The sequence below is a fragment of the Lissotriton helveticus genome, chromosome 1_1 (assembly GCF_964261635.1).
Source record: "Lissotriton helveticus chromosome 1_1, aLisHel1.1, whole genome shotgun sequence".
NCBI lineage: Eukaryota > Metazoa > Chordata > Amphibia > Caudata > Salamandridae > Lissotriton > Lissotriton helveticus.
In genome coordinates this window covers 1,494,315,926-1,494,330,430 of record NC_136057.1, presented here as the reverse complement: position 1 = coordinate 1,494,330,430, position 14,505 = coordinate 1,494,315,926, and the positions used below count along the sequence as shown (strand labels likewise).

The 14,505-nt window shown below is 56.5% G+C and overlaps 1 non-coding gene and 1 pseudogene across 1 annotated transcript; one reads left to right on the top strand and one right to left on the bottom strand.

Annotated features, from left to right (window-relative positions):
* Positions 1–7,349: 7,349 nt before the first annotated feature.
* LOC144781552 (18S ribosomal RNA) lies at positions 7,350–9,134 on the bottom strand (annotated as a pseudogene).
* A 4,707-nt stretch (positions 9,135–13,841) lies between these two features.
* Positions 13,842–13,995, top strand: LOC144779695 (5.8S ribosomal RNA). Its single transcript, XR_013600710.1, has one exon. It is a non-coding gene; the product is annotated as a 5.8S ribosomal RNA (ribosomal RNA).
* The last annotated feature ends 510 nt before the right edge of the window (positions 13,996–14,505 follow it).

Genomic DNA, 14,505 nt, shown 5'->3' with positions numbered 1-14,505 from the left:
AAAACATGAACGTGTTTCAAACACAGATTAACTGAGAAGAGGGCCACTAGGAGGTAAAATCCCTTGACTTTACCAACCCTAAATATACCCTGAAAAGATCTTGCTATGAATGCTGCCATCTGAATCTATAATTGCAAAGAGAACCGATGATTGACTGAATGCTGACCCAAACATTCATCCCCAGTCACAGATCTAGGTTAAATTCATCCATCTTTTGTTCACTATGCCACACCAGTATAGACGCAGTCATATATAAATCGGTCTTGACCCTGCTACTCATGTGAACAGTGCAGCCTGAACTGCCAGGACAGGTCCTCCCTGGACCAGAAACAAGCATCCTGGGACCAATTTAGGAGTATCACCCTCATCAGCCAGGCTAACTTGAATCTGGTGGCGTAGCGAGCAGGGCACTCATGTCTTGGCATACCCTGCTAACTTAGGGTGACAATTGCAAAAAGAACAGATGATGGACTGAATGCTGAAACAATCAAACATCAACCCTCAGTCAAAGAAATGGGTTAAATCCCTAATTGTTTTGAACTCCACTCCACTCCATTCCAGTTCAGACCCGCCATATACTAATCAGTCTTGACCCTGCTCCCCATGCGACTGGTCCACCCCAAACTGCCAGGCCAGGTCTTTCCTGGACCGGAAACAAGTAACCTTGGAACGGTTTCACTGTATCTCCTCTCATCAGCCAGGCTAACTTGAATCTGGTGGCATAGTGAGCACGGGACCCACATTTGGGCATACCCTTCCCACCTAGGTTGACAATTGCAAAAAGAAAAGATGATGGATGGAATGCTGAACCAATCAAACATTCACCCCCAGTCACAGATGTGGGTTAAATCCATAGTTTTTTTGCATGCCGCTCCATTCCATTTTAGAGCCAGCCATGAGCAAATCAGCCTTGAACCTACTCCCCTTGGAATAGTCCAGCCCAAACTGCCAGGCCAGGTCCTCCCTGTACTGTTCTAATGATGAGCAGGGTCAAGACTGACTTGCATATCGCTGGGTCCAAACTGGGGTGGCGTAGTGAGCAAAAGAAGAATGACTTTAACCCATATCTCTATACTAGTAGTGAATGTTTGATCCATTCAGCATTCTGTCCACCATTTGTTGCTGCAGCACTTTTCGTCCTAAGTGGTATGGGTATGCCCAGATGAGGGTCCATTGTTCACTGGGTCACTGGATTCAAGCTAGTTTGGATGATGAGGTGTGTTAACCCGAAACAGGTCCCAGGAAGCTGGCTTCCATTCCAGGGAGGACCAAGCTTGGCAGTTCGGGCTGGACTGTTCCCATGAAAAGCAGGGTCAAGACTGATTTGCATATGGCTGGTCCCAAACTGGGGTAGTGTAGTGAGCAACAGGACAATGGATTTAACCCAGACCTCTTGACTGTGGTTGCAAGTTTTCAATCATTCAGCATTCTGTCCATCATTTGTTGCCGCAGCCATCAGAATCTACAGCATGCATATGGCAATTGTGCAGACAAACTTGTACCTCTTGTGGTGTTCCTTGGCCCTGCTGGATAAACAAATGCAGTCTTCTGATGAAGACTGCATTGGTGAAACCATGCCTGAAGAATAGGCAAAGATGTTGCTAGGTCACTTGGGCCTGCTTATCTGTTTGACGGTGCTTTGTCTTAGGTTCATCCAACTTTGTTTACAAGATACCATGGCAGGTGCGATGCAGCACCACTATTTCCTGGTAAGCGCTTTCCCCTTCATCTGTAGTCTATCAGCGGTTCTTACCTTTGCCTAACTAGTTTCTACTTTTAATAGATTATAGATGAGTTCTATGTTCCTTTTCTGACCATATCCAGTATAACAGTACCATCCAATACTCTCACCTACCTTTATACTTCCCACTTTAAACTCTAGATGTTTTACCTACTCCTTATTGGTTTTCAACTGCGTACTAAACTAAATTCTTCTAGGACATTTCCTCTTTCACATATGACTTTTATATTTGATATAGAAAGCTATGAAAAATAGAAGCATTTTTCACCTTTCCATCTATTTTGCATGAACTTTCTTGTGCAATGTATGTGGGTCGTGCCCCACCAGTGTGTAGCACCCAATACATTGTTTTCTTCACCATATAATCATTCTATTTTTACTATCCCTCCTCATTGTAATAACATTATGACTACTTTATATAATGACTATCTGCCTTGAAAAAAGCTCCAGATATAATTGCCCCAAAGGTGAAATTCATATTAGCTGATCCAATGTACAAATAATATTGAAGTTCATGTAGAAAGAAACCCTAGCCAGGCTGGGGATAGCCTCCCTAGGCCCCCTGTCCCCAATGCCCAGACCCTCAGCTGGCTTGCAGGATGGGGGGCTGCCACACCCCAAGGCCTGCCAGACGGTGCTCAAGCCCCAGGCATGGTCCCAGCTTCCAAACCCTAGCCAGGCTGGGGAGAGCCTCCCTGGGCCTCATGGACCCCCCATCACCAGTGCCAGGACCCTCAGCTGGCTTGCAGGATGGGGGCTCCCGCACCCCATGGCCTGCCAGACGGAGCTTAAGCCCCAGGCCCAGTCCCTGCTTCCAAACCAGCCAGGCTGGGGAGAGCCTCCCCAGTCCCCGATAGACCCAGGTACCCAGCACCAAGACGCACGGCTGGCTTGCAGGACCGGGGGGCTCCCGCACCCCAGGGCCTGCTGGATGGAGCTCAAGCCTGGGGCTCGGTCCCCGTTTCTGAACCAAGCCAGTACAGGGAGAGCCTCCCAGGGCCCCGGTGGACCCCCTTGTGCCCAGCATCCGGACTCTTGGCTGGCTTGCAGGACCGTGGGACTCCCACACCTCAGGGCCTGCCAGACGGAGCTCAAGCCCCAGACCGGTCCCTGCTTCCGAACCCAGCCAGACAGGTAAGAGCCTTCCTGGGCCCAATGTACCCCCGTCCTTAGCACCCAGACCCTCGGCTGGCTTGCAGGACCGGGGGGCTCCCGCTCCCCGGGGCCCACCAGACAGAGCTCAAATCCCAGACCCTGTGCCTGCTACCAAACCCAGCCAGGCTGGGGATAGCCTTCTCAGGTCCCAGTTGACCCCCCTGGCATTGCATGACCTATGCAAGTCACTGCCATCCTAGACTGATCAAAGGTATCCCCTTCTCAGGCCTTCTCCAAGCTCTCCAGGGACTCCAGCCCCGGCTTGGCCCCCGTTTTGCGAAGGGCTGGACTCCTGCCACTCCTTGCCTCGGAGACAGCGGGGAGCCAGGCAGTCCATCCCTGCTCTGCAGCCGCCCTGCCCTGGCTACTGACTGTTACCCCGGCACCCAGACCCTTGGGCGTCAGGGTGCTGACTCGGGTGGGTGTGCCTTCCACCTTCCCAGAGCCGGGGGGGGGGGGCAGGAACCAAGGAGGGTTAAGCCCAGGTCACGTCCTCTCCTCGCCGTCCTGCTTGAAGAGCCCATTTTCCTTGACTATTAATCCCCCATGTAGTGGGGGCTTACAGAACCCTGAGGAAGGATGAAAGTTGGAGTTAGCCCGGCCTACCCGCAAGCTGGCCATCTGGTCACCCAGCCTGCTGGGCTATCTGGTCACCCGGCCCGCAGGCCCATCTTGTCACCTGGCCTGCAGGGCCATCTGGTCACCCAGCCCACAGGGCCATTTGGTCACCAAGCCTGCAGGGTCATCTGGTCATGCAGCCAGGCGACCAGATGGACCGGGATGACCCAGCATCCAGATGGCTGGGACAGATGGGCCCAGTCGCCCTTGCCGTCCGATGACGGCAAGGGTAGCCAGGCACTCCAAGGCCGCTGCTCAGTAGGCTCCTCTATGCTCGACTTGTGCGGGAGCAGTGGGAAGAGCCGGCCCAGGCCATCTGGTCATCCTGCTGACTCACAAAGAATGGTGGCCCCCATCCCCGCACCCAGGTGGGGCAAGGACAGGAGGGGAGGCCCCTGTGATGGAGGGCACTTGGTGGAGGCGGCCTCTTGTGGGCCTGTGTTACCCCCTCTGCATCCTTCCCACCAGCCCCATGGAAGAGGGACCCACCCCTGGGTATGGTAGAGGAGGGCGTCCACGAGCACCCATAGATGGAAAGACAAAAGCTTGGCTCAGAACATGACTCAATAGATTGCAGTGAGGTAGTGTTAGACCTGTCTGCCCCTGTGAGTTCCCTCACAATTATTATTTATTTTGTCCCCTTTGGCATTCCAGTGAATCCAGTTATGTATTTTCTTTTTTTTAATGTCCACCAGAATTTTTCCAGTGTTCTCGTGGGGGCTAGGTGTTTCTTGGGCCTATTGTTTTACCAAGGCCTAGTTTTCCTCACAGAAAGCAACTGTTAGAACATGATTCCTAAAATGGTGGCTACTAACTGCCATAACGGTCACCTAAGGGTGGCAGACCCATAGGCTAGCACGAGGAAGGTTCCAGAACCAACTAGTAGCTTCCAGGGGTCTGAGGCCAGCCTATAAAAGGCCAGTGACCAGGGAGCCATTTTGGGACAATATTGGAATTGACCAGTGCGGAGAGAGGCGACTTGAGGAGGAGGATATCACACTAGTAGTGACAAGATCGACCTTTGGGGCCGGCTGTTGCTCTACTGGGAAGTGACCCCTCATAGGCTGACCAAACCCCACTGCCACAGCAACCATATTAAGAAACAGAAGACTCCGTGGCAAGTTTTAAAACCATCAGTGACTCTCGCAGCGTGGCTCTCAAGTGACCTGTGAAGTCCTGCCCTGAAGGCACGTGTGCAGTGGAAGCGAACCTGGACACAGTGACACTCTGAATGGTAAAGGAATCAGGGGTCAAGGAGTTAAAACTGCCGCGACTGCAGCACATAAGCCCGGAGTCCACATTGTGAAGAGAAGCGGCGGAACCGGCTGTTGACCTTATCCGAAGGAAGCGCCACTGCCGTGTGGGATCCCTGTCGTGGGATCGGAAGAGGAGGAAGAGCCCAGCTGAACCGTGTTGCCATCCGGAGGAACCTGAGGTAGCGTCGGAAGAGGCGGGGAGACTGCAGGAGGAGGCCGGACGGGGGCGGAGCCTTCGTGCCTGAGGAGAGCGTCTGCGAGGATCAGGAAGCGGCTCGAAGCGGCGGACTGAGGCAGCGGTAACGGAGCAGCGGTTCAAGGGAGAGACAGTGGCCGCCGACACTCGTATAACGCAGCACAAGTGGGCAGAGAAGCCAAGACACCACAAGTAAGCGTGGGAGAGTGGTGGGGCGGGGAGGAGCAAACGAGTCCCTGCCGGAACTTACCCCAAGTAGCTGAACAACCGGGGACACGTAAGGAGACAGCAAATTACCTGTGTGACACTCATTTAGGAGATATAGCAAACCCGAGACAATCCTCTCAGTGAGGGGGTGATCCATGTGAGAAACTACCTGCCCATAACGGAACTTGTGAGGGAGAGTAAGCTGGAAGCCGAGGGGCTTCAGGGAAACGGGAAGTAGCGAACCAAGTGGGGATCACCAGAGAGTTCTGGGGGAACAAAAGGTGATTGGTGGTGAACATCCTGGAGGGTGGAGGACACGATATCCGAAAGGCTGGCAGCACCTGTGTTTACTCTGATGGGCTCAGTAGTTTAATAAGTTTATAGGGTGTTGAGAGCTGTTCTTCAGGGATGTAATATCTTGCTTGTCTTCTCCAGTAATTCAACTACTCCCACCAGAGCCTAATCATGATTGTATGAAGCTGTGCGGGGGGAGCTGCACCTGGCGAAATGTAATGTACCAGATATGATTTATTGTAAAGAAGCCTGTTTAATTATCAACCCGAATAGATGGGGAATGTAAGAGATTGCAACTCTAAGTTGTAGGGATTTCTCAACGTGACCTTCATACTTGGGGGTAGAGAAATACTGAAATTGCCAAATGAATTTTGCGATGAACCAATAATTGAATGTGATAAGGTTAAATAATCTGAAACTGAAACCCGGCTCTAAAGAAAAGAAAGATACATTAAAGAATTTTATAAAAGGAACCGGTATTTTTCTAAACTGGTGTGGTGTCATTATTTTGGTTGGTCATTCACTGGGTTACTGTGGGTGAGATTGTAAGCACTACACAAAGCCTCGAGGGGGTTTAGCTGATGCTGCTCTGTGCCAGGCTACCCTATGTAGTCTAGAAAAACCTAGGTCTAACAGGTAGCTACTCTGCTACCTATGAAACTATGACCCAGAATCAGGTTGTCTATGAATGATTTAGCAATGGTGCCCCACAAACATGTGGTGCACTAAGGGCATGGAGGCGGCCCCCTTCCGTCTACCCTCAGGTCCCCAAGTGAGTGGTTTTATGCACCGGCCCCCTGAGATAGGCCAGCTATCCCAGGCCAACCGAGGCTCCACAGCACTGCAGTATCGTTACGGTTTAGGGGGGATTCTTACTTAGCTAGCTGCATTATTCATTGACGCGCAAGCTAAGTGATCCACCACCAAGAATCGCAGGCAACTTAAAAAAAATATTCGCCCACCTGCGGCTGCAGGAGAGGCAGGGGGAAGGCGATGCCGTCCATCCACCGCCCGCACTGTGAGACGGCCCGGGCGCCCCGTTCAAGGCTTCCCCTCTGGTAGTCATACTGTACTGTTAGGAGAAAAAAGCGTTACAAGGAGCTCGGCCTGGGAGTCCCCCATACCCACCTGCAGGCAAGGAAGGATCCCGGAGCAATGGGAGCAGACCCCACCATGTGAGTCTTCAAACCCCTCAGCCTGGCTACACGGGACCAGGTCAAATCGGGTACCAGGAAACGAGGGAGGGTTGCCCTACCTGCATGTCAGCTGTCCGTCACCAGGCAGCCTGAGTTGTGCCTGCAGACTGGCGAGCAGCCCACCCCACCCTTGCCCAGGTCGGAGGCACCTGAAGAGAAGAGCAAGGTGGCTCCCCATCCCTCACGGCTCCCACCGAGAGGAGCCAGGGTACCCTCACAGTCCCTTGGTTCCTTCTCTTCCAGACTTCCTTGCCACACAAGAAGGACCCCTTCTCAGTCACCCAAAGCCTGATTGGGCTGGGACTCGGGCACAGGAGGGCCCAGGCACGAGCATGACTTTTCGAGGGGGGGCGGTACCAGCTGAGGAGGCACTGTCAATCAATTTCTCCCCATCGCAGGGGTCTTGCTGGGTGAGCGTGGGTTCCTTCTTCGGAGGGCCTACTGCTGTGCCCCTCCCAGAGAGGGACAGGGATGGGGGCTGCCCGCCATCCCCGGTCCCTCATTCATCAGTTGGGTCCTCCCCGGTGGAAGAGGCCTGCCAAAGGCCTGGTCCTCACCCTAGCGCCCCATGCGGCCAAGGACCGCGCTGTCAGCCGGGCACGCCAGGCCCAGGCCCTGTGCCTACAGTGTGCTTGCAGGAGGCAGCTGAGGGCTAGCGCCCTCGGTCCCTTGGGCTACTCCACTGTTAATGATTCTTCTGCAGGTGCACCTATGGAAACCTTGTTACGACTTTTACTACCTCTAGATAGTCAAGTTTGATCGTCTTCTCGGCGCTCCGCCAGGGCCGTTGCCGACCCCAGTGGGGACGATCCGAGGACCTCACTAAACCATCCAATCGGTAGTAGGAATGGGCTGTGTGTACAAAGGGCAGGGACTTATTCAAAGCGAGTTTTTGACCTGCACTTACTGGCAATTTCTCGTTCGTGGGAATTAATTGCAATCCCCAATACATATCACAAATGGGGTTCAGTGGGTTACCCACACCTGTTGGGCTGATTTGTTCAGTGTAGCGCACATGCAGCCCCAGACATCTAAGGGCATCACATACCTGTTATTGCTCTATCTCGTGTGGCTGAACACCACTTGTCCCTCTAAGAAGTTGGATGCTGACCGCTGGGGGTCGTAACAAGTTAGCATGGATAAGTCTTGTTCGTTATCGGAATTAACCAGACAAATCGCTCAACCAACTATGAACGGCCATGCACCACCACCCACAGAATCGAGAAAGAGCTATCAATCTGTCAATCCTTTCTGTGTCCGGGCCGGGTGAGGTTTCCCGTGTTGAGTCAATTTAAACCGCAGGCTCCACTCCTGGTGGTGCCCGTCCATCACTTCATTTAAGTTTTAGCGTTGCAACCATACTCCCCCTGGAAACCAATGACTTTGGTTTCCCAGAAGCTGCTTGGCGGGTCATGGGAATAACGCTGCCGGATCGCTAGTCGGCATTGTTTATGGTCAGAACTGAAACGGTATCTGATCATCTTTGAACCTCTGACTTTCGTTCATGATTAATGACAACATTCTTGTCAAATGCTTTTGCTTTGGTTCATCTTGTGCTGGTCCAAGAATTTCACCTCTAGTGGCACAATACAAATGCCCCCAGCCATCCCTATTAATCATGGCCCTAGGTCCGAAAACTATCAAAATAGAACCGGAGTCCTATTCCATTATTCCTAGCTGAAGTATTCAGGCGAATGGCCTGCTTGGTACACTCACATTTTTTATAAGTAAATGCTTTGGACCCCCAGGACACTCAGTCAAGAGCATCAAGGGGGCGCCAAGAGGCAGGGACAGGCGGTAGCTCACGTTGCTGCAGACTGCCAGCTCGATCCCAAGAACCAGCTACAAGCTTTTTAACTGCAGCAACTTTAATATACGCTGTTGGATTAGGAATTACTGCAGCTGCTGGCACCAGACTTGCCTTACAATGGATCCTCGTTAAAGGATTTAAAGTGTACTCATTCCAATTACAGGGCCTCGAAAGTGTCCGTTATTGTTATTTTTCATCACTACCTTCCAAAGTCGGGAGTGGGTATTTGCATGCCTGCTGCCTTCCTTGGATGTGGTAGCCGTTTCTCAGGCTCCCTCCCCGGAATTGAACCCTGATTCCCCGTTACCCATGGTCACCGTAGCAGGCACAGAAAGTACCATTGAAAGTTGAAAGGGCAGACATCCAAATGTATCATCACCGTCGCGTGGACGTGCAATCGGTCCCAGGTTTTCTAGAGTCACCAAAGCGGCCCGGATTGGTCTTGATCTGATGAATGCATGCATCCCTGGAGGTCAGCATTCGTCGGCATGTATTAGCTCTAGAATTATCACATTTATACAAGTAACAGATAGAGCGATCAAATGAACCCTTACTGATTTAATGAGCCATTCACAGTTACACTAGACCGGCAGTGTGTACTTACACATGCATGGCTTAATCTTTGAGACAAGCATACGCTACTGGCAGGATCAACCAGGTAGCCGCACCAGCGGACAGGGTGCGGTTTGGGAGCCGCTTGCTAGACTTCCTGACCAACAACCTTTGCACACCCCTCCCTCTAAGGAGCCTGCTAGGTGAAGGAGCCCACCTGCCTCGGCCAGAGGGTTTGCTGGAGGGGTGAAGAGGTGCAGTTGCACGTGCACCGGCGGGCCCAGCCATCTCCCCAGGAGGAGAGAAGTGGGTCGAGGCGCAGCCTGAGCGAGACGCAGGAGTGGCTGCAGCACGGCTCAAAATGGCCATTCTGAGCTGCTGCGGAAATGGCTGGTGCCACCAGACCCCTTCAGCTCGGGTGGGACCACTGGGGGTGCAAGCTACCAGGGCTGCTCAGCCTTTGCTCCGCTCGGTAAGGGGAAGGGCCAGGCAGCATGCCCTCAAGTCAGACTGTCCATGCAGGGTGGATGCTCTTTGCTTGAAACAACAGCTGAGGCTGGCCAAGTAGTCCATCCCTAAACGGACTGAGTGTACCCAATTGATCGGAGTACGGCAAGGGGGTCCCCCTGGCAGGCCGTGCTGGCGGGGATGCCGGCTTTGCGTCCCTGCCTGCTCCTGGGGCAAGCAGGTTCAGCGGAAAGGCCCTTCGAGAAAGGCTGGGAGGCAGGCACAGAACCGTGCCCCTGGGGACCCTGGTGGGCAGGCCCAGGTCCCACCTTTCCTGTCTCGGAATTGCCAGACCTCCCGTTGGACCTGCGCCCTTGTAATCTGGAGGAAAAATACCCTTCTTTCTTGTAATCCATGCGCACAGGGTGAAGGAGGGGACCCAAGGCGCAAATGTGCCCGAAGTCCCGGAGCCCTCGCTGTGATCGGGGAGGCAAATGAGCCTTCATCAGAACTTCCAGAGAATCCCGGCCACCCGGTCTCCGCATTGGAAAGCATTGCACGCAACCAGATTGCAGAGGTAATAGGTGCGACCAGATGGCAGAGGGGAAAGGGGTGACCAGATGGCTGGTCTCGAAGGGTAGCCATCTGGTCGCTCTGTGCCCTAACGAAAGGGTGAGCGGGGAGAGGGGAATGGGGGGCAGGAGGACTGGGGCCCGAGCTAGGCCTCAGCCCGGGGACTGCGAGGGGGAGCCGACGGGGCCTCCAACCGGAGGCCCGTGGACACCTTGACAAGCAAGCGAAGTGGCGGAGGTCTGTATGGGATGGACTGACCCTCATCCTGTGCCCTTAGTGGAGCGGCAGGCTGGAGGATGGGGTGCAGGTTGGAAGTGCCCAACCTGGGTATCGGCGGGCCTCTGGACCTCATCGGGTCTCCTGGGCTCAGGGGCCCAGAGGAAGCCTCCCCACGCCTGCGGAACCCCGTCCCGAGCACCCTGACACATGGAAGGCCGGAGGATGGGGCCGGTCTCCCCAGGGCCCTCAGGGGCCTAGACAGAGCTTCTGAACCCAGTCAAGCACAGGGGCTCCCTTAGCATGATGGATCCCGTCTCAGGTCTTTGGCATAGCGGCAGGCTGGGGATGGGGCCCGGGGTTGAAGCACCCAACCCGGTACCCGGCAGGGCCCCTGACCTGGACCCAGCCGGGGCTCCCAGGGCCAGAGGCACCCTGCTAAGTGGCTGGCCCAAGGACAGAGCTTGGGCGGAGAGGCTGCCCTCCCCGGGGACCTTCAGGGCTCCTGAACCCAGCCAAGCAGGGAGAGGATTTCCAGACATGACAAAACCTCGTCTCAGGCCATTGGCAGAGTGGCAGGCCGGCAGACAAGGCCCAGAACTGGTGCACCCGACCCAAGGCCCGGTGGGCCATGTACCCAGCTGGGGGTCCCGGGCCGAGACCCGCAGGTGGAGACTCCCCGAGCCAGTGGTACCCCATTCCGGCACTCTGCCATGCGGCAGGCCCCAGGACGGAGCCCAGGTTGGAGAGGCCACCCTCCCCAGGGCCTTCAGGGGCCTCAGATGGAGCTCCAGAACCCAGCCAAGTAGGAGGAGGCTCCCTAGGCACGACAGAACCCCGTCTTGGACCTTCGGCAGAGTGGCAGGCCGATGACGGGGCGCAGGGCTGGAGCACCCGAACTGGGATCCAGTGGGCCCTTTGACCCAGCCAGGGTTCCCATGCCCAGAGATGCAGGGTGGGGCCTCCCTGTACCCCCAGGACCCCATCCCAGGCACCCTGCCATGTGGCAGGCCAAAGAAAGAGCCCAGGGTGGGAAGACTGCGCTCTCCAGGGCCCTCAGGGGCCCCGGCTGGAGCTCCAGAACCAAGCCAAGCATGGGGAGGCTCCCCAGGCACTATGGTACCCTATCCTGGGCCCCTGGCAGATCAGCAGACCAGGAGACAGAGCCCATGGCGGGAGCACCCATCAGGATCTGCGTCATGGGAGCTTGGAGACCCCGGCTGGGCCTCAGGCCCGGGGCTGAGGATGGGGATCCTGGATGGACCTCCGACCAGGCATCCCCCAGGCACCTTGACAGGTGGGCACATCAGGAGGGAGGCCTGCCCAGGCCCGGCAGACTCCCGTCCTGGGACCACGGCAGAGCAAGGGGATGGAGCCCAGTCCTCTGGGCCTGGCAAGTGGTCCTGGGGCAGCATGTGCAGGGGAGGCCTCCTCAAGGCCCGTGTCCCGGGCACCCTGCTACGCGGTGGGACAGAGGACTAAGCCTGGGGTGGGTAGGGCACCCTCCACCCCAGGGCCACCAAGAACCCCTCCTGGAGCTCCTGAACACAAGCCAAGCTAGGGAATGCCCACCCTGGGCCCATGGTAGAGAAGAGGCTGGACACCAGTGTAGGGAGCACCCAGCCAGCGCTCTTGGGTCCAGAGAACCAAGGGAGGACCACCTGGGCCCATTGAACCCACCCCGGGCACTTTGCCCAGCGGCAGGCTGGAGGACAGAGCCCCGGACAAGGGTAAAGATTTGTACCCAGCCCTAGCCCATCTGGTCACCGGCTGAGATCCCCCAGCCCACAAGGGGTTCTGGCATACCCTGTCCCTGGTAACTGGTGCACACCGAGTGACAAAGGGCACCTAAGGCGTGGACGCGCCTGAGCCCTGGCTCCTGCCTGCCCTTTGGAGGGCTCTGCATCCTGGGGGCTCAGAGACCCTGGCTGGGCCTCGCACCCAGCGCTGGGGACCGGGGTCCCCGACGAACCTCTGAACCGGGGTTCCCAAGGCACCTTGACAGGCGGCTGAAGCAGGAGGGAGGCCATACCGGGCCTAACAGACCCCCATCCTGGGACCATGGTAGAGCAGGGGGGCGGAGCCCAGTTCCCCGATGCCCCGCCAGAGATCCTTGGCTGACATGCGCAGTGGAGGCCTCCCCACGTCCCGTGTCCTGGGCGCCCTGACAATCGGCAGTCTCAAGGACGTGCCCGGGGAGGGCCCCCTCCACCCCAGGGCCATAATGGGCCCCTGCTGGATCTCCTGAACCCAAGCCAAGCTGGGTTATGCCCAACAGGCCCCGGACACATGACAGAGCGGAGGACAGAGCCCAGTGTAGGGAGCACCTGGCCAGAGCTCTCGGGCCAGGACACCCAAGTGAGGACCGCCCGGGCCTGATGGAGCCCGTCCCGGCCACTCTGCCACACAGCAGGCTAGAGGACGGAGCCCCGAACAGGGGGGGGTTTGCCCGGCCCTAGCCCATGTGTTCGCCAGATGAGATCCCCCAGCCCATGAGGGGATCCAGCGTACCCTGTCCTTAGTAATCTGGAGGAAGGTACCCCCTTTTCTACTGACCTGTGCACACTGAGTGATGGAGTGGACCCAAGGTGCAGATGCGCCTAATGTCCCGGACCCCTGGCTGGGATTGGGGAGGCAAACAAGCCTTCATAGGGACATCCAGGGCAGCCCGGGAATCTGGCCGCCCTATTGGAAAGCATTGCGTGCGACCAGATGGCCGAGGGGAAAGGCGCGACCAGATGACTTGACCCGAAGAATGCCAATCTGCCCGCCCTAAGCCTTCGCGGGAGGGCTCCCAACTGCCCTTTGGAGGGCTTGGGGGCTCTGCTTTCCTTAGCTGGGTCTCAGGCATGGGGCTGCAATGGGGGCTTCCAATGGAACTCTGACCCGGGGCCCGCAGGTGCCATTACATGCAGGCCCATGTAATGGCACCTGTGGGCCGATGGACCCCCGGGATGGGCACTCAGACCCTTGGCTGGCCGTAAGACGTTGGTTCCCGCACCACAATGCCCACTGGAGCCCAGGCCCCGGAACGGTCCTCGCTTCTGAACCCAAAAAGGCCGGGGTTGCCTCCCCGGGCACCAGGGACCCCCATCCTGGGCAGACAGACCCTTGGCAGGCCACAGGAAGGGGGCTCCTGCACCCCAGGCCTTGCCCAAAGCCCAGGCCCCAGGCTCGGTCCCTGCTTCTTAACCCAGCCAGGGGGATCTGGGAGCCTGCCCGGGCACAAGGGTCCCCTGTCCTCGGCACAAAGACTTTCGGCTGGTCGCAGGACGTGGCCTCCTGCACTCTGGGGCCCACCGGAGCCCAGGTCTTGAGCCCTGCTTCTATGGAGGCAGGTGGCAGAGTGAAGTGGAGTTCCACTGAGTTTTTTCATAACTCCGTGGAACTCAGCGTAGTGGCACTACCTCAGCTCCACCCAGGGTTTCTGGTAACGCTTTTTTTCTCCCAACTCCCAGAGGGGAAGCCTTAAATGGGGCGCCTGAGCCGTGTCGAGGTGCGGGCGGTGGACAGACAACGTCACCTTCCTCCCATCTCGCATAGCCAGCAGGCCGGCAAACATTTTCAAAAAATTGCCTGTGATTCTTGGTGTTGAATCACTCGGCTCACGCGTCGATGAAGAACACAGCTAGCTGCGAGAAATAGTGTGAATTGCAGGACACATTGTTCATCAACACTTCGAATGCACCTTGCGGCCCTGGGTTCCTCCAAGGGCTACGCCTGTCTGAGGGTCACTTGATCGTGAATCACCCTGGCTTACCCAGGACGCGGCAGGGCCTATTGTAGGGTTAGATCCACTTCCTTTCAACCCCTCACAAGGTCAGACCCCCTGATTGTCCTTGGCAGGGTCCCTCACCGGGTCCTGTTGAGGAGGTATTGCGCTGGTGCACCTAACCCTGCTTCTCCACCTCAGCGAGGAGGAGGTGCCAGCGACCGGTCCACCCTGGGCCCGACCTGGGGTACCTGGCTGCGTGCATTGCTGTCTGGGGTGTCCCACCGGCTGTTCTCGCACACGTGCTCCAGACGCCCACTTCCACGGCCGGCTTCTCGGGGAGGGCAAACCCCCTCCACAACCGAGCCAGGGAAAGATGGCGTACGGTGCCGGGATGCCCGGCGCCTGCTCTGGCAGGGTCTGGCCTTCCCCGGCTCCCCCTAACGCTTTGGCATTTTTCTGACTACGTCCTCAAGTCAGATCTGGTGACCTGCTGAATTTAAGAATATTACTAAGCAGAGGAAAGGAAACT